Source organism: Pristiophorus japonicus, chromosome 8 (genome assembly GCF_044704955.1).
Source record: "Pristiophorus japonicus isolate sPriJap1 chromosome 8, sPriJap1.hap1, whole genome shotgun sequence".
NCBI classification, from domain to species: Eukaryota; Metazoa; Chordata; class Chondrichthyes; family Pristiophoridae; genus Pristiophorus; species Pristiophorus japonicus.
This window is the reverse complement of record NC_091984.1, coordinates 180,955,259-180,971,085: the sequence shown is the minus strand read 5'-3', so window position 1 is coordinate 180,971,085 and position 15,827 is coordinate 180,955,259. Positions and strand designations below refer to the sequence as shown.

General features: G+C 46.3%; 1 protein-coding gene and 1 pseudogene across 3 annotated transcripts in view; both read right to left on the bottom strand.

Moving 5' to 3' along the window:
• LOC139268853 (oxysterol-binding protein 2-like) overlaps positions 1-15,827 on the bottom strand; it is a 426,288-nt gene that overhangs the window by 249,653 nt on the left and 160,808 nt on the right. The window lies entirely within an intron of this gene.
• LOC139269876 (U2 spliceosomal RNA) lies at positions 10,953-11,133 on the bottom strand (annotated as a pseudogene).

Genomic DNA, 15,827 nt, shown 5'->3' with positions numbered 1-15,827 from the left:
GGTGGATGGGTCAGGCCCCCCACACACCTCCGTGGAGGTGGATGGGTCAATCCACCCCACCCACCTCCTATTTAGAAGGGCTGAATGGCCTACTCCTGCACCTATTTTCTATGTTTCTATGCACTTCGTTCACTTAGGGCGATCTTTGGCCAGGGACTCCCAGGTGTCAGTGGGGATGTTGCACTTTTTCAGGGAGGCTTTAAGGGTGGTATTATCGGGAGCAAACCAAATAATAATGACAGTCGACTATATAATGATGCTGGCAGTGGGCTGGGTGCTCACTCATCTGCCACAGTGGGGGTGAGACCACCACTCAGTAACATATTCCCATCCACATAGCACTGATCCGTGGCACAGGCAGTTTAGTAGCTCCCTGACCATCAGACTTCAGAGCTGGGGAAATGTCTGTCCAGGCTATTACATAGGATTACAGTACAATGTTGTCAGGAAACCCAAAGGACAAGCTAGTAAATGGTCTTCTGAGAGGGCAGACTTATTCCAGAATCACACAGACTTTACTAGCGCCTGGCACTGCCCAATGATTATGGTCATTGTGTTCCAGAGGGGGTCTATTGTAAGAATTTTGGCACCAAACAGTTCTGGGGATAAGCAAAACTATTCTGAAAGTATTCATCATCATAGGCGGTCCCTCGAACGAGGATGACTTGCTTCCACGAGAGTTCACAGATGTTTCAATGAAGGACCCAATGTTCCAGTCCAGAACTCCAGTTGAGGGGGTGGAAGATGCTTGTGCATGGATTTTTTTAATGTGTGGTGACCGTTGCACATCTGCCACCACACGGGCTTGACAGAGCTAGGCCTTTATCCAGTGGCAAGGATTAACCAAGGTGACTGGAGACCAGATCTGCTGCACGGACCTAGTGTGCACACATATCGCAGTGTGGGCTGGTCCGTGCTGCTCCTGGGCCCTCGCCTCTTCTGGGCCTCGTACCCTCATTCGCCGTACCTTCGCCCACGATGTCCTGCTCCAGCTCTATTTATAGCCCCAACCTGCGGTGGTGTTCTCACACGGGTCAGAGCGGCCCACGGTGTTCCAGGGCCCGGCGCTCCAGCTCTATTTATAGCCCCGACCTGCGGTGGTGTTCTTACACAGGTTGGGGCGGCCCACGATATATTAGGTATATCACAATCTGAAAGTATTAGGTATATCACACTGGCTCGGTTGACATCCTATTCTCATAGCCAGGAAATGGTTTGTGCCACTGAGGGAGTGGGGGGGGGGGGGGGGGTTGGAGGGGATTCTGACAATGATGCTCCTGTTGGAATATTCACTTCACTATTTCTTGGGACACTGGCACCAGGAAGGAGCTGTAGTGATGGGATGGGCTCCACCTGAACCAGGATGGGACCCATGTCCCAGCAGAAAGGGTAAATAGGGAGGTGGCAAAGGCTTTAAAATAAAGAGTGGGGGAGGGATGTACAAGAAATTAAACCAGCCTAAATATAAAGAGAACAGGAAAGAAAATCATAGGAAAGAATAAAAGGAGGACATTGATGGCCAGGAAATAAATATTTAAAAAACAGGAGTGTTTAAAGGTTATCAAGTAAGGGGAACTGCTATTAAAAATGAATTAATCTGTCTGTACAGCAATGCACACAGTTTCCGTAATAAAATAGGGGAGCTGGAGGCAATGATGCGTTGCGAGGAACCATAGTAGGGATTACAGAGACATCGCTACAGAAAAATCAGGACTGGGAATTAAACATTGCAGGATATAAAATATTTAGAAAAGACAGAGGGAAAAAGGGGAAGTGAAGTAGCTTAACTTATTAGGGATAACATAATGGCAGAAGGAAAAAGTGACGCAGCTATCAGCAAGACAAAATTAGAATCCACATAGAAACATAGACATAGAAAATAGGTGCAGGAATAGGCCATTTGGCCCTTCTAGCCTGCACCGCCATTCAATGAGTTCATGGCTGAACATACAACTTCAGTACCCCATTCCTGCTTTCTCGCCATACCCCTTGATCCCCCTAGTAGTAAGGACTTCATCTAACTCCTTTTTGAATATATTTAGTGAATTGGCCTCAACAACTTTCTGTGGTAGAGAATTCCACAGGTTCACCACTCTCTGGGTGAAGAAGTTTCTCCTCATCTCGATCCTAAATGGCTTACCCCTTATCCTTAGACTGTGACCCCTGGTTCTGGACTTCCCCAACATTGGGAACATTCTTCCTGCATCTAACCTCTCTAAACCCATCAGAATTTTAAACGTTTCTATGAGGTCCCCTCTCATTCTTCTGAACTCCAGTTAATACAAGCCCAGTTGATCCAGTCTTTCTTGATAAGTCAGTCCCGCCATCCCGGGAATCAGTCTGGTGAACCTTCGCTGCACTCCCTCAATAGCAAGAATGTCCTTCCTCAGGTTAGGAGACCAAAACTGTACACAATACTCCAGGTGTAGCCTCACCAAGGCCCTGTACAACTGTAGCAACACCTCCCTGCCCCTGTACTCAAATCCCCTCGCTATGAAGGCCAACATGCCATTTGCTTTCTTAGCCGCCTGCTGTATCTGCATGCCAACCTTCAATGACTGATATACCATGACACCCAGTTCTCGTTGCACCCCCCCTTTTCCTAATCTGTCACCATTCAGATAATAGTCTGTCTCTCTGTTTTTACCACCAAAGTGGATAACCTCACATTTATCCACATTATACTTCATCTGCCATGCATTTGCCTATTCACCTAACCTATCCAAGTCACTCTGCAGCCTCATAGCATCATCCTCGCAGCTCACACTGCCACCCAACTTAGTGTCGTCCGCAAATTTGGAGATACTACAATTAATCCCCTCGTCTAAATCATTAATGTAGTGTAAACAGCTGGTGCCCCAGCACAGAACCTTGCGGTACCCCACTAGTCACTGCCTGCCATTCTGAAAAGTCCCCATTTACTCCTACTCTTTGCTTCCTGTCTGACAACCAGTTCTCAATCCATGTCAGCACACTAGCCCCAATCCCATGTGCTTTAACTTTGCACATTAATCTCTTGTGTGGGACCTTGTCGAAAGCCTTCTGAAAGTCCAAATAGACCACATCAACTGGTTCTCCCTTGTCCACTCTACTGGAAACATCCTCAAAAAATTCCAGAAGATGTGTTAAGCATGATTTCCCTTTCACAAATCCATGCTGACTTGGACCGATCATGTCACCTCTTTCCAAATGTGCTGCTATAACATCCTTAATAATTGATTCCATCATTTTACCCACTACTGATGTCAGGCTGACCGGTCTATAATTCCCTGTTTTCTCTCTCCCTCCTTTTTTAAAAAGTGGGGTTACATTGGCTACCCTCCACTCGATAGGAACTGATCCAGAGTCTATGGAATGTTGGAAAATGACTGTCAATGCATCCGCTATTTCCAAGGCCACCTTCTTAAGTACTCTGGGATGCAGTCCATCGGGCCCTGGGGATTTATCGGCCTTCAATCCCATCAATTTCCCCAACACAATTTCCCGACTAATAAGGATTTCCCTCAGTTCCTCCTCCTTACTAGACCCTCTGACCCCTTTTATATCCGGAAGGTTGTTTGTGTCCTCCTTAGTGAATACCGAACCAAAGTACTTGTTCAATTGGTCCACCATTTCTTTGTTCCCCGTTATGACTTCCCCTGATTCTGACTGCAAGGGACCTATGTTTGTCTTTACTAACCTTTTTCTCTTTACATATCTATAGAAACTTTTGCAATCCATCTTAATGTTCCCTGCAAGCTTCTTCTCGTACTCCATTTGCCCTGCCCTAATCTAACCCTTTGTCCTTCTCTGCTGAGTTCTAAATTTCTCCCAGTCCCCGGGTTCGCTTTTATTTCTGGACAATTTGTATGCCACTTCCTTGGCTTTAATACTATCCCTGATTTCCCTTGATAGCCACGGTTGAGCCACCTTCCCTTTTTTATTTTTATGCCAGACAGGAATGTACAATTGTTGTAGTTCATCCATGCGGTCTCTCAATGTCTGCCATTGCCCATCCACAGTCAACCCCTTAAGTATCATTCGCCAATCTATCCGAGCCAATTCACGCCTCATACCTTCAAAGTTACTCTTCTTTAAGTTCTGGACCACGGTCCCTGAATTAACTGTTTCATTCTCCATCCTAATGCAGAATTCCACCATATTATGGTCACTCTTCCCCAAGGGGCCTCGCACAACGAGACTGCTAATTAATCCTCTCTCATTACACAACACCCAGTCTAAGATGGCCTCCCCCCTAGTTGGTTCCTCGACATATTGGTCTAGAAAACCATCCCTTATGCACTCCAGGAAATCCTCCTCCACCGTATTGCTTCCAGTTTGGTTAGCCCAATCTATGTGCATATTAAAGTCACCCATTATAACTGCTGCACCCTTATTGCATGCACCCCTAATTTCATGTTTGATGCCCTCCCCAACATCACTACTACTGTTTGGAGGTCTGTACACAACTCCCACTAACGTTTTTTGCCCTTTGGTGTTCTGCAGCTCTACCCATATAGATTCCACATCATCCAAGCTAATGTCCTTCCTAACTATTGCATTAATCTCCTCTTTAACCAGCAATGCTACCCCACCTCCTTTTCCTTTTATTCTATCCTTCCTGAATGTTGAATACCCCTGGATGTTGAGTTCCCAGCCCTGATCATCCTGGAGCCACGTCTCCGTAATCCCAATCACATCATATTTGTTAACATCTATTTGCACAGTTAATTCATCCACCTTATTACGGATACTCCTTGCATTAAGACACAAAGCCTTCAGGCTTGTTTTTTTAAACACCCTTTGTCCTTTTAGAATTTTGCTGTACAGCGGCCCTTTTTGTTCTTTGCCTTGGGTTTCTCTGGCCTCCACTTTTCCTCATCTCCTTTCTGTCTTTTGCTTTTATCTCCTCATAGTGCTTTTGTCTCCGAATTGTGCAGGGGAGGCGAGACAAGAAATATGCAAACAAATTTGGGAAATGAGTAAAAACATAGAATAAATATGGGGGATTTCAACTACCCTGATATTAATTGGACAGAAGAGGTAGGTAAAGGGGATAAGGGAATGGAGTTCCTACACTATATACAGGACTCCTTTCTAACCTAATATGCAAGAAGCCCAACAAGGGCAAATTCACTATTGGATCTAGTAATGGGGAGTGAACCAGAGCAGATAAAATAAGTAAAAGTAGGGGAATATCTAGGCAATAGCGACCATCATATAACAGACTTTAAGATAAAATTGAGGGTAAGGAAAGTGGCATACACTAAGTACATGGACAGCAGGGGAGAGCATGATGAGAGAGATTAGGGGAGAAGGCAAAAAAAAAAATTAGAAAGGCAAAAAGGAATTATGAAATTAAATTATCAAGGAACATAAAACAAAATTGTAAAATATTTTACAGGCAAACAAATAAAAAAAGGAAAGTCAGGATTGGAATACGGCCACGAAGGTAATATCTCAAGCAGCGATAGAGAAATGGCAGAAATATTAAATAATTACTTTGCTTCTGTATTTACCAGGGAGACGGAACAGGTGGACATCATTGGATGATGAGATTACAAATGAGATAACTGCATTTAAAATGGAGAGGAGAAATATTAAATAAACTAATCAAACTCAAAGACAATAAAATCCCTGGTCCAGAAGGATTACATCCATGCATTTTAAAAGAATCTAGAGAAGAGATAGCAGAGGCAATACTACACATATTTAGTGATTCGTTAGAACAAGATGTAATGCCAGAGAACTGGCAGATAGCTTATGTATACCTATATTTAAGAAGGAAGACAGAACACGTCCATAGAACTATGGACCAGTCAGCTTAACATTGGTGATAGGAAAAATAATGGAATCCCTACTAAAGGAGAAAATAGAAGAACATCTTGAAACCCAAAATATAATAATGAATAGTCAGCATGGATTTCAAAAAGGAAAGTTTTGCTTGACCAACCTCACTGAATTGTTTGAAGAGGTAGCAGGGAGAGTAGACAAAAGTAATGCAGTAGATGTCATTTATTTAGATTTTAAAAAGATGTTCGATAAAGTACCACATAATGAATAATGTCAGAGCATGCGAGTCAGGGGACAAGTAGCAGAATGGATAACTAGCTGGCTTCAAGACAGAAAGCAGAGAGTGGGGTAAAGAGTAGCTATTCAGAGTGGCAGAAGTGGGTAGTGGTATTCCGCAAGGATCAGTGCTGGAACCACTGATGTTCACAATTTATCTTAACGATTTAGACTTTGGAATCAATAAAACAATTTCTAAATTTGCAGATGACAAAAAACTTGGGGTGGTGATGGGTGGGATTAGTCAATATTGAGGAGGACTGCAACACATTTCAAGGAGAGATTAATAAACTTGATGAATAGGCAAATGAAATTCAACACAGATTAATGTAAGCACTTACATTTTGGTAAGAAAAATAACGAGGTCACATATTACTTAGAAGATACGAATCTCAGTGGGGTAGAGGAGCAAAGGGATCTCTGATACAAAAATACAAATCACTGAAAGTGGCGACACAGGTTAACAAGGCCATTCAAAAAGTAAACCAAGCACTAGGGTTTATTTCTAGAGGGATTGAATTGAAAAGTAGAGAAGTTATGCTAAATTTGTATCGAACCTTAGTTAGACCACATTTGGAGTACTGCGTACAATTCTGGATGCCATATTATAAAAAGAATGTAGAGGCACTGTAGCGGTTGCAAAAAAGATTGACAAGGATGATATCAGAAATATGAGTGTGTCTTTTCTCTTGAAAAGAGAAGGCTGAGATGTGACCTGATAGAGGTCTTTAAAATGATGAAAGGTTTTGATAGAGTAGATACAGAGAGAGCGTTTCCACTTGTGGGGAAGAGCAAAACTAGAGGCTATCAATATATGATAGTCACCAAGAAATCAAAGAGAATTCAGATGAAACTTCTTTATCCAGAGAGTGGTAAGAATGTGGAACAGGGAGTGGTTGAAGCGAATAGTATAGATGCATTTAAGGGGAGGCTAGACAAGCACATGAGGGAGAAGGGAATAGAGGGTTATGCTGACAGAGTTAGATGAAGAAAGAGTGGAGGAGGCTTGAGTGGAACATAAATGGCAGCATGGACTGGTTGGGCTGAATGGCCTGTTTCTGTTCTGTATATCCGATGTAATATAATGTATATTGTGTACTTCTCTACCCTGGGAAGCCCTTTGTGGGAAAGAATGTTCCATGAAGGCTATGGTCCTGTTAGACTTGTAGATAATTCTTTTTAATAAGCAATTGGATGGGCAATAAATGCTGGCCTTGTCAGCAACGCCCACATCCCAGGAACGAATAAAAACAAATGTAACCCACTTTTCAGGTGGATTCCATTGTGTAAAATGTAGTCAGCCTTTAGCAGACTGGCTGCTCAATACCCAAGCAGTATCCCTTTCGATCAATAAGTGAATTAGATCATGTTTTATTAAATAGTTATGAACAGCTGAATTTATGTATTCTTGAAGCTGAAGCGGAGCAGCTCACATAACAGCAAATGTTGCAATCTTCGCCTGCAGTCTCAAAGGTGTTAAGCAGCTAAAATTCCAGAGAATGGGTATTTACTTATTCATTAGTGCCTTATTGGATATTTCTTGTAATATTGCAATTTAATCGGAGAGGAAATGAAACATAGAAACATAGAAAATAGGTGCAGGAGTAGGCCATTCGGCCCTTCTAGCCTGCACCGCCATTCAATGAGTTCATGGCTGAACATGCAACTTCAGTACCCCATTCCTGCTTTCTCGCCATACCCCTTGATTCCCCTAATAGAAATATTGAGTGTTTGTGCTTTTTGTCACATGTCAAAACAGCACTGTGGCTTTTAACTGTCCCACCTCCCTGGAAAACTTGGCTTTATATTCTACAAGCTTTAGCTGCTGGAGGAAAAGGTCAGATAGAGAGAGACCTTCTGAGAACCTCTGGAGGATTCCAAGAAACTCAAGTTCTATCCAGGAGGATCAAAATCTCTGTTTAAACTGCAGAGGATTGATTGCTGAGGACAGCAACTAAACCAAGGTCAAGTCAGCCCATTATGAACATCATCCTACAAGCTGAAAGAGCACTTTTAAGTTTATTACTTTGTCCTGTGTATTTCATCGTCTAATTCCATTGCTTCATTTGTTTAAAAGTTGATGGTAATTTTAGCCTATACAAGTCTGGTCTGTCATGTAATATTTCTGGATGCAAATTGAGATGCAGCATTAATCCTATGTAGTTCCAGTGCACAGCATTGCTGCAAAATACAAATTTTGAAGGGGAAAGCTGTAAAAATCTGAAGTGTAAAACTGTAGCTTCTATGCTGGGGTAAATATCACTCACAGTGCTTCCAAGGTCAGAGATCGAGTCAGAAAGAGAGCTCGGACCGTGACCTAGTGTGAATAGGGCAAAGACAAACAGTGCCATTTATCAGCTGAATATACTCAAGATTGATGTAAAAGAGACGCATCTGAAATGGGACCCTACTGAGAAGGAGAAGCAGGTGGATGACAAAAGAATATATTTCAGGGGAGTGAAGGCACAGTAGATTCAGTACATGATTGGCTTTGTAAAGTCAATTTTATTCCAAAATGTAATAAAGAAACAGATATTGGTTGGTGTCTTAAAGGCATTGCAATTGCTCACAGGCCAGCAGAAATGGGACTGAATGACATGGGCAGAAAGAGGTGACATCATCCCTCAATGGGATGTGCTTACTGCATTCGCCAATATAGATCCTGAATTAGGGTTCAACTGTAATGCAGTTAGGTACACAGTTATTCATTGTTATAATCTCATTCCAGAAGTTTACAGGAAAAAGCTAAAATATCAGAAAGAATGCCCAATTGAACCATAAAGAACTGCATGTGGAACCCGGTTAAAATTGAAAGATACATACTCTTTCATTGGTTTGACTGAACATAAAAATAGCAGTTTTTATAAATTTAAATAGTTTACGCATGATTGCTGGACAGCAAATATAAGCCCCAAGTGAAATGCCCAAGAAAACCAAGTATTATGCTGTCGCACAAGCTTCAGGGACTCAGAGAATGGATGGGAGAACAGGCTGCCAACATTCATTGGCCAGGGGAAGATGCCTTCAACCAGATGATCAGCAGCAGGAACAGCGCACAATGTTACTGCAAAACATTACAACTGTTACCCCTTGGTTATGCAATGCAAACCATACATACCCAGATCTCAGGGGACAACAGTCACTCAGAGAGCCCACTGCCACCATTCAAGAAAAACTGTGCCCAAATTATACAAACCTACCAACCACTTCAGACATGCTTCAATAACCAAACTGCCCCATTTTTATTCATTCCTGTTGTAATAACTTTGAAGAAGTTTAGTTTTTTCTTTCGTGTCAAACACTTTTTTCCCCTTCACTGTTGTTAACTCTCTCTAAAACTCAATTGTATCCAAGATCTGAATACTGTTTCACCTCTGGGAAGGGTCTAAGACCTCATACCACTGGTAAGGATTCTCACCTTCACCCTTCTCCATCACAATCTCTCTCATCGCTCCCTACTTCATCAATACTAATTTAGTAAATGTTCCTCTGGACTTTCCGCTCATTCCTTCTAAGCTCCAAATATGGCTTCCTACACACTCCTCCTCTTCCTCCCACCTATATCCTCCCTGCGTTGAAATCAAAATTCATCTGTCTGCTACTCCCAATCAGGCATTCCCAGGACCTTATAACGGTGGAACTCTTTACTTCCCGTAATCTTCCCTTCCTTCCAGAATCTGCAGATTGAAAATCCAATCTTGGCATCCCCTAACCATCACATCTGGATTTATCCCATCTTCTCACCTACATTTCCAACCTGGGAAGAATCCTATGCATTGAGCTTTGGTTCTCCACCCAAGTTTCTCAATTTTAAAAAGTCTAAAACAGCCCATAATTTGGCACTAGATCAAGAGATTGTACAGGTGAACAGTTGGAGAAATGAAATGGTCACACCTAAGCAGTATAGGGCACTCTCTACTCTGTATCTGACCCAACTTATATCTGATCCAGAAATGCTTGATAAAGTATGAAGGGCAATGCCTGCTTTATCTGACCTGGGAGCGCTGGATGAGACTGTGTGCAGGGAGCTTTACTCTGAATCTATACCTCACCCTGAATGTTGGTTATTCAGAATGGAAAAATTATCCTCCTCCTTCAATCAGATGAGCACACAAACCCTCAAAATAAGAACCTTTACAGACATTCGGCATTGTACAATGCTCATGCATTCTGGACAACAATTTCACCAACATTATTACATCAATAATTAACATTTCAATAAGGAATGAACTGAAGATCAATGCCTCCAGATCGTTCTTCTCTGCAGGATTATACTGAAGCTCTTTTTGTCTTGAAAAGAAGCCTCCTCAACATAGCCCTTGCGTCAATTTGCAGATCACCTGAAGCTGACCAGATATCCTATTTTGAGTTCCCCTCCCAGCACCAGTTTTGAGGCCTCTGTCCCAACCTTTTGCTATTATCTCGTCACTGATTGCATTCCAAATGATGAAACAAATTCGCTTTCTGATGGTGCACTGCATTTGAGTGCCAGCACCTTGTAAACCATGGGTTCCACCAATGGTTCTTTGCAAGGCGAGTTCCCAATCTCAGCTGTCCAGAATCTCGATGTGGGCAGGGAAGGATCGGCAGAAGGTCAAGGGGGAGGCCTGGCGAGCACCTTCTTGTGGCCGGTTACAAGATGCCATAGAGGCTTAACCAATCCTCAGCAAACAGTGCCGACATCCAAAACCTGACCAATCAAACTCCAAGGGGAATGATTATAATTCCTCACAAAAATACATTATTTTGTGCCAAACACTTTCCCCCTCAATAACTCCAAACTCCCTCTATGCCCAAGTTCACTTTAAACTTAATTTTTTTTTGCCAATTCTTGTCAGATCAACTCTAGCGCCAAAGATAACTTTGCGCAATTTACACTTGATCTTAGCCAAAAGGCCGAGAGGGGAAGCTGCACCGTTCCTGGAAGCAATGCAATACCAAGTCGGTGCATGGAGTGGACGGGGCAAGCCCCTGTTCCAGCTCCCTGTCCAAAAAACAATTTAATATCAGGTCCCCATAGGGGATATTAAACTGATAAGAACAGATACTACACTTGATCTTAGCCAAAAGGCCCTTAAAACTTAAATGCTGCAGCCACATCTGGGGAGACTCCTGCAACCCTGGATAAGGCGCAAGGAAATGCTCCTCTGATAATCGCCACTTCTCTCCATTCTGTCACCACGGCAAGCTTTCCGCTCACAGTTAGTACTTTCAGAATGTTCTTCTCCTCTTCGTCCCAAGCTGTAAATAAATATCTCCCTGCCTTACATTGATGCCCACACTCTTATCCAAATCAAGATTAGTCTCATCCAACTTACTCATTCTCCGCACCTCAAAACCACCGAAATGCTCATCTTTCCTCCGATGAACTTAAACCCTGACCGAATCCTTATTTTCTGATTTACTGTAACTCTGTGCTGCTCTTTTCAACCTTGGCGATGTCCTGCGCCGCGGGCTTCTCAATTCAAACAAAATATTAACTTGTAACAATAAAGCAGCCGGAGACAGACAGTCCGGCCAGGCGATCCGCGACCAGTTACTTCACAGACACAATAAAAGCTGCGACCCTGAGCCATTAGCACAAGGCTGCAATTCTGCATTATCTGGTGACTATTCAAAACCAGCACAGCGTCACCTTCAGTCCCGGGTCCAAAGCAGCCCCGCTCTGCCCTCCCCAGGTCCTGCCCACCTCCCGCTGTGTCCCCCTGACCTTCCCCCCCCCCCCCCCGCTCTGTCCCCCTGACCTTCCCCCCCCCCGCTCTGTCCCCCTGACCTTCCCCCCCCCCGCTCTGTCCCCCTGACCTCCCCCCCCCCCGCTCTGTCCCCCTGACCCTCCACCTCCCGCTCTGTCCCCCTGACCCCCCACCTCCCGCTCTGTCCCCCTGACCCCCCGCTTCGCCCCCCTGACCTTGCCAGCCGCTGAAGAGACACGCTGCAGTCTGGTGAAGTTGAAGGCAGAGGTGACCAAGGAATTTGAGGCACATCGCTGCACACCTAGTGCCGCGCCGCGACATGCGGAGGCGATCAGCCGAGTCCTGGCGATGTGGAGAGCCTGCTCACTGGGCACGGGCAGCTTGCCATTCCCCCCGGACAGCCCGCACCCTGGGCCCCGCGGGGAGGGAGCGAGCAGCCAGCGCAGCACGGCGCCGGGGTGGAGAGTCTCGGGATGTCCTTTCAGCGAGATTCGCTTCCCCTCCCCTTCCCAGCTTCTGCCTCCCTGCGCCATCCCTGCCTGAGGGACAGCTGAGTAACCCCCCCTCCCCCTCCCCCTGCGCCAGGAGCTGCGTCCGACAGGCTGACCTCCCCTCCCCTCCTTCCATCAACTTCCAGGGCAAGGCCGCCATCACCACGTGGGCTCACTGACACAACCCCCCGGCCATCAGTCTGTGCTCTCACAATATGGCCCACCGCCCGCAATGGGCGCACCCAGCACTGGCGCGGCGCAGCGCAGCACTGCCACACATCGCACTACTGCATGGACCCACATTACAACACTGGCTGCACTCAAAACTATTTCATTGGCTGTAAAGCGCTTTGGGACGTCCGGTGGCTGTGAAAGGCGCTATAGAAATGCAAGTCTTTATTTTTCTTTCACTGTTTGCACCATTCACTGATCTGCCAGTCACCACACTGCAGGTCTATAAACCCCGCACAGACACACACACACAGCCAGGTTAGATGTCACCTGATGACCATATCCTGATGTAGCTCACCTTGCCTACCCCTTGCCCATTTTGCTGCTGTGTCCCACACTGTGGCCCCCAGCCATTCGGCGACATATATATTTATATATAACACAAGAGCTGGATCAGCCGCGGGAGTGTGCATGCACTTGCTGTGCTGCTGCGATGGAGAGTTGTGCAGAGAGGAGTCAGTGATGTCCAGGCACACATAGCCCCTTTAAGAGCTAGTCCCACAGGAGGAATTCCCGCGCTCAGCGGCAGCTTCGGATGCATTTTCTTTGTATGTAAATGGTGACCCTCTGCTAAAAAATAATCTAACCCAATTCCACAGATGTCGAGCCTCGGCCATTCCCGGCCCTGGGAGCAGCCTGTGTCTCTGAATAAACTAGGATTGGGGGGCTGCTGTGTGTTTCTGGCAGAGAGGGAGGGCCATTCATCATTTTCTTTAAAATAAACAAGTTCTGATTTCATTCCCTGTGACTGATTCTGCCGCGAACTCGCTTTACCAGGCAATAGACGGTTAAATTCACATTAACCCATCACAAGCAAATCCCAGCTGACTCCTCACTGTGTTACCAACAGTGTCAGCCCCTGCCTTCAGTCTGTGCCGAGCCGTGCTCTCGCTCAGTCTAACACAGCAACTCTTACTGTCTGTCCCGACCCAGAGACAGACCCGCACCCCCCCACTCCCTCGGTATCTCCGCCAGTGCTGCCCACCGCTCCGCCACAACCCCCTCTCGCTGTCCGCCCGTGGCCCTTCACGTCCCTTCCTGTAAATGCTCCCCAGCGTTTTATATCTCCTTTATTTGGGGTCGAGCGAAACATCTATTGAGAGCAGGAAACAGACCAGCTGCTTCCACCGTCAATACACTGGGATCAGCAAATGCATCAACATTGTCCAATGGACACAAGCGGGGGGAATGGCACGGGGAGCAAACTAAAGAGCCAGACACATCACTCCACAGCACACTCACTCTGGTTCTACCGTTTACATCTCCCAAATGGACCGAGAGCAGAGAGATCAGCGTGTGACACTGCTGTCACTCGCAAAACAATTAAGACCAGCTCAAAGGGATCGATTGAGATTGCAGAGAAAGTGAGAGAAAAAATCTTTCATAATTGCTAAATACCATGCTGCGCTTTCGGCATCTGTTGAGAGACAAGCCGAGAAATAAAGGACGCACACAGAGAGAGAGAGAGAGAGACACACACACAGTGACTGAGAGCTATAGACACACAGACAGATGAGAGAGAGAGAGAGAGACAGACAGAGACACACATACACAGTCAGAGAGAGACACATACACAGTTAGAGAGAGTGACTGAGGAGAGCTGTAGACAGACAGATGAGAGAGACACACACACACACACATACATACAGAGTGTGACTGAGGAGAACTATAGACAGAGACATACACAGCCAGAGTGTGTGACTGAGGAAAGCTATAGACAGACAGATGAGAGGGAGACAGAGACAGTGTGACTGAGGAGAGCTATAGACACAGAGACAGAGAGAGACACACACACACAGTGTGACTGAGAGCTATAGATACACAGAGACAGAGGAGATATACAGAGAGATAAGAGAGTGACTGAGAGCTATAGAGATACACACACAGACTTATTGAGCAAAAGCAAAAGGGCATGAGATTGCGAGAGGGGTACAGAAACTGAGAAAGATAGAAAGACAACCAGACTGTGCAAAAGAGAAAGACACACACACGTGTACAAAAACACAGAAAGAACGAGATATAAACACAAAGGAACAAAGCAAACTGAGTTTGTATCAAAGCACTCACCTTCCGAGCAGACTCACCGCCAGCTGTCAGATACCAGCAGTGCTCCGTTTCTGAAACAGGGCGAATCTCTCCATGCACTGAGCAAAACCCCTCGCCCAGGGGCGGCGCAGGACCGCTTACACAACGCACCCAGCTCCAATAGTAACACCGCACTCAAACTCCAAGCTTTTTTCAATAGCTTGGACCCCCCCCCAAGAGACCCGGCTAATATCACACGCAGTTCTCATTGTGCCCTCCAACAGTCAGTAACAAGGTTTTAAGCAATTATCTTCCTGGCAATGTTTTTTTTACACTAAAGCCCCTCGGCGCTGAGAGGGTGCATACTCTCACTCCCCCACGCACCCCCTCCTGTGGCTCCGTGCACCACACGTAGAATACTTACAGCGACACTTCCCGCGGGCTGTGGCGGAGCCGGAGCTGTTTCTCTCACACCGGCTGGCTCAAGTCACAACAAGCTGTTACTTACAGACAAGGGCAGCAGTTGTGCCCGGCCACCCAGCGGCCGTCTCCTCCTTCTCTCGGAAGCAACCTTTACCCGACCACGGGCTTGGCTTTGGCAGCCTCACTGGGTGCTGCGGGTGTGGCGAAGCCGCGAAAGATCAGCCAGCCGTGCCTCAGCGGCGTCTGAGCATATCTCCTGCCCTGCCCTGGACTCGCCAGCTGAGGTCAGGCTGAGGTCAAGCGGACCCCCTCCCCCGCCTCACATCACCAAGTCCAACACAACCCCGCCAGCCTCCTCTCACATTCATTCGGTGTCTGGCTGCGAACATGACCCAGTGTGCTTCTCCAACCTTGGCACACTGAAATGACACATGCCTGTCATCACTCTTCACAAAAACTTCAGGCACAGCTGTAAAGTAGGAGTTTCCGAGGCATGGAGCGATTGCCATTTCAGGCGCTGGCTGGTGTTAAACGCAAACAAATCCTCACCAGCAAGCACTCACTTCGCACACTGGATGTACCGCACACTCCGGGGCGCCTGCGAAGGTTTCAAAGAGGCGTTTCCAGCTGGAGCAAGGTGTGGGAGTTTGGGGAGAGAGGCGCTGACACCTGTGGCAAACTGGAGAAGAGGAGAAGGGAGGGAGAAGAGAGAAGAAGGGAGGGAGAAGAGGAGAAGGGAGGGAGAAGAGGAGAAGGGAGGGAGGAGGAGGGAGGAGAAGGGAGGGAGGAGGAGGGAGGAGAAGGGAGGGAGGGAGGAGAGGGGAGGGAGGAGGGAGGAGAGGGGAGGGAGGAGGGAGGAGAGGGGAGGGAGGAGGGAGGAGAGGGGAGGGAGGAGGGAGGAGAGGGGAGGGAGGGG